Here is a 5,092-nt window from a genome sequence, read left to right as displayed (position 1 = left end):
GTAGTGGCCTTACATTAATCAACACTGTTGTCGGTGTTTAGCAAGTGCAGATACCACTCCTGTTGCGACGATGGTAGGACAGGTTACGGACCGTGCTCCCTAGCAAGCATAACTGCTGGACATTCTTCCGACAGGCTCCTACGACCTGTCACCCTCGAAGTGATCCGTCATAGACCTTTGGTCTTTGAAGAAAGTGAAAATAGACGAAAATGGCCCTTTTCTGAAACATCAACACAGTGAAAATAGACGAAAGTGACTTTTTCCGAAACTTCAACACAAAATGGCTCCAATCTAAAAAGATTTCACAAATTAGCCCTATTTCGCATGACGCCCAAGGCCAATGACGGAGCTATGCTGATATCTGCCCCCCCCCCCCCCCCCCCCAACTCTGAAATATTTGTTAAGAAATTTTTTCTGAGGAGGCATAGATTTAGAGAAAATTAGTTGTTGGCCCTCACAGATTTTCATGATTTGCCTTTAGCCCCCCGAACCTTTTGGCTAGCTCCGCCACTGGCTGGGGCGCCATGCTTCATAGCAATGACGCCCTGGCCTAGGCCGCCCATGATAGCGACACGTAGCATGGCGTCCCGGACAAAAGCGTCATGCCTAATAGCATGGCGCTCTAGCCCGGGGCGTCGTGCTATCTAGCATGGCGTCCTAGCGCCGGGCGTCATGCAAAAGTAGGGATGGCAATTGGGACAATCCCCTATGGGATACCTACAACATCCTCATCCCCATCTATTCCCTATCATTCCATCCCCATCCCCGTTTACATGACTGGGGATAAAGTTCCCCATACACATGCCCCACTGGGGAACGGGGCCCCATTAGGGTCCCCATCCCCATAAACAAATACGCATATACATAATATGACACCCTATAATCAACATACATAAATGGCGTTGTCCTTGTCCTGCTAATGCATATCTAGGTCGTACTTACTTCTTGGTCATGGTGGCAGCTGAGATGAGGACGTAAGATAGGTTTAAGGTTTTTTCTCAGAGTTTTTTTTGTTTTTGCAAGTTTGTTTGTGAATATTTTAAGGTTGACCGATGTGTCACAGTTACTAACCGGGTCCCCGATGGGTATTGGGTCTGGGGAATAGGATATCGTCCCCATCCCCGTTATACCCTATGAGGAATAAACTAGTTTTGTAATCCCCACCCCCTAATAGATGAAATCCCGATGGGTTTGGCGGGTATGGGGCCCATTGCCATCCCTATGCAAAAGGGCCAGTTTGTGAAATATTTTCAGATTAAGCTCATTTTGTGTTGAAGTTTTGAAAAACGACCACTTTCGTCTATTTTCACTTGAAGGAAAACGTCGACTGTATTTCCTATCACACACCAATCGATCCGGCCGGCCAGCAGTGAGAGATGGATCGATGTCGTCGATCTGCTGCTAGCCTGGTACAACCGGTCGATATGGAAGGCCTTCCTGTCACGCCTTTCGGTCGGAGGCAGATATGAGGTCGCATTCTTCCACGTCAGTCAGTACGTGTGGATCGACGATCAGTTCAAGAAAATTCCGACGATCAGGTGTGAGCATTGTTGCTGAACTCATTGCACTTCTGCTAGAGTAGAAGCTATCACTAGCTCGGCCGGCCTGCCGCGTGCATGCACGCATGGCCCCGCCTTCCGGGCGGTACACTCAGGTCACCGGCCCATGTTGCTCGATCGCGTTAGACCGGTTCATGCGTCCACTTCCGTTTTCAAATAATTATTATTTCTTGTTTATCTCTCTATAGAATTTAGAAACGTTCCAAATACTACTCCCTCCAATGCAAAATAAGTGCCGTGGTTTTAGTTTAAAAATATTTTTTAGAAAAAATTATTTCTATTATACTAACTATACCATAGGTTGCTTGACTTGTATTTAAACAAACTATACATCATGCTTTCTAGAACTTGTCCAAGAATAAGAAAAGATGTTCATGAATTTTAAAAGTTGTCCATTAACTCAAAAAATGTTTGAAATGTAAGAAGCCGTTCGTGGATTTAAAAATTATTCATGAGCACAAAAAATGTTCATGAAATAAAAATGTTTGCAAATTTATAAAATATCCATGAACCCGCAAAATGTTCAAAAAAATTCAAAAATATTGGCTAAATAAAAAATGTTTGTGAATTTAAGAAAATAGTCACAAATTTGAAAGCCTCCTAACTATTATTAGTGCATCTTATTATTAATTTAACATCTCCAGAAACATTTTTCACCTATATATTATTTATAGGTAATACCCGGTATTGCCCGATAAACTCTGAAACACTTCCAGTGACCCCGAAACGCTTCCGGTTCCTCTCAAAATTATTTTCGGATATTAGTGAAACTATTTCACGGATATTTCCTCGTTACTCCCGTCATACTAATACTCAGCAGATCATGATTACCTTAAACTTGTGACCCTGTAGGTTTGGTAAAACATAGAAATGTACACAACTCCTTTCGTTCAATGACCGATAGCGGAACCGTGGACGTCCATATCGATCCGTATGAGTACACAATGACATTTGAGTGAACCTTTGGTTATCATGTGCTATTCCCTTTGATTTGCAATACTTCACAAAACTTCGTTACACACATGCTCATTATACCGGTCTCCTTGTTACCGGTTTCGTTATTCTTTCTCATTAACATGTTCTGGCATCCCCGTGAGATAGTCGCATGTGTCTGTCCAGACGGTGACCGACGTCGTCACATCAAGAGGGCCCTAAGAATATCTCTACATCATCGGAGCGGAAAATCCCACTCTCGACCTATCTAGTCCCTTGTCAAACTTTCCGATGACACTGTAAATTATCGTTATGATCACCGTGTTACAGATGACGCTTCGGCAACCCCAAAGATCATCGTACGGTAAGAAGTGACTACGATACTCTCATGGTCTAAGGAAGAAAATCACACGTTAACACTCCGTGTTATAACAATTGACTGCTGACGGTATTATTTCAAAGTATAACAAATGAGTTTGGGTCGATTCAATATAATCATTCTTTCAACATCATATTCTCAATTTTTTTAGGACTATCGTTACATTTAATGATATCCTAAAATCTGAAAAACATGATCATCAATAATAGTACAATATTATTGCATCTAAATCGACCCATATGTCCTCATTATTTTGATAATAGGTGCCAATATGAAATGTTATTGTCATATCAGGCTGAAATCCGTAAGCTTTGGCCAATCCTCTACAATTAACACAACCAAAATATATGTGATCGACCTCATTATAGATCTTAGATTTGAAATTGAAACCATCTTTGGTCTTGAGGACAGTGGTCATCTTAGTCACCTCTTCCCTATCGCGGAGGAAAAACTTGTCTTGGACAAAAGGTCTTGCATGGCAAGGGATACACTAGTCATAATATTAAAAAATAAAAATTACACTTTAAAGCAGAAACCATATACAATACATGCCTAAGAACGAAACATGTGCCAACAAATATTAATATTGATTATTAATGTATAATATTTGTAGTCACTTTGAAGCGTGAGGAAGAAGCCTTCATTGTTGTTAGGTGAGGATCGTTGCACATACCCCTAGTGTCGCAACAGTAGGGGCACGTACTCTTCCATTTTGTGTTTCAAATAATTAAAATCAACATAAAAATCGGCACAACCTTTGCTAAAAATGGACATATGGAGTGCCAGAAATTTGACGATGTGAAACTAAATCTACGTTTCGCCAAAACATTGACAACTCTATAGACATTCCCTGCAAAAATGAAATATAGCCCGAGACACTTCGCGAGCAACACAATGCAATCATATCAATCATATCAGTCATGCTTAGAACACTGCTAGTAATTTTATGTGAATATATGACTGAACTGGACCTTAACCATTGTTTGGATAGGTTCTGGCCTGCTAAACTCATGAACTTACGTTGTGATGGCCACAATGGCCCTGGTTGAGTAATACAACTACTTTACGCACGACAATAAAATCCAAATATGATATAACATCTTGTCATACATATTTGACAGCCTTCTACTGGCGGATGGGGGGGGGGGGGGGGGGTAAGGTTCCCAGTGGCCCGCCCTGAGATTACCCAATAGCCTTTATGTTACCTATGCTTTGTTAGAACCTATTTGTCGCGCACAGGCGGCACATAGACGAGGCCACGCTTGAAGCGGACCGAGGTGGGCTGCCCTGTTCACGTGCATTTTTTGTGTTGTTTTCGGTGGCTGGCTACTGCTTGTTTTTCTTTCATATCTTTCCTTGTGTGATTTTTTGTTTTTGTTTTTCCCTATTTTGTTTTTTTGTGTTTATAATTCAGTTTTTCTTCTTGCACATTTTCTTTTTAAAGTTTTTGCATTATAAATATTTTCCTAATATATGGTGAAGATTTTTCAAGTACACACAGATATTTTTTAATATACAGTGAATTAATTGTATTCACATACACTTTGTATATTTTTTAATATATTATGAACATCTTTATATACGGGTAAATGTTTTTCAATATACAGTGGACTTTTTCTCCAACACACTGAATTTTTTAAAATACACACTAAACATTTCCTTAATATTGCTTACATTTTTAAAAATTGTTATTTTTATTTGGATCGCTCACAAAATGAATGGTCGGATATTTGGAAAACTCGGACTAGAAACGTGATGAGGAGCGAACCAACCTGTGGTTGGATGGTTAGAGGGACTGTGGTATCCCCAGCCCACCAGGGTTCAAATCCTGATGCTCGCATTTATTTCTGGATTTATTTCAGGATTTCCGGCGATGCGCATTCAGTTGGAGGAGACGTTCCCGTCGATAACGAGGTGCCTATGATGACTTCGTAAATTTCAAGATGATATGCCGACTCAGTCTTTCGGAGGTGCTCATAGGGATAGGGCGTGTGTATGTGCGTTCATAAGGGTGAGTGTATGCGCGTGTATATGAACGCTTGCGTCTGTACTGTGTTCAAGAAAAAAAAAACGTGAAGAGGAAAAAGGAAAGCAAACCTGAAGGTGCCAGAGTTGGCCGGCGGATTAGCGAATCACCTCGGGCGTCGCATCTTCTGTTTGATGCCTGCAAGCGTCCAATAGGAGGACACCTATGCTTTCTACGCATGGCAAATGAAGAGGT

This window comes from Triticum aestivum, chromosome 3D (genome assembly GCF_018294505.1).
Source record: "Triticum aestivum cultivar Chinese Spring chromosome 3D, IWGSC CS RefSeq v2.1, whole genome shotgun sequence".
Lineage (NCBI taxonomy): Eukaryota > Viridiplantae > Streptophyta > Magnoliopsida > Poales > Poaceae > Triticum > Triticum aestivum.
The sequence above is the reverse complement of the archived record's forward strand: the minus strand, read 5'-3'. Positions refer to the sequence as shown.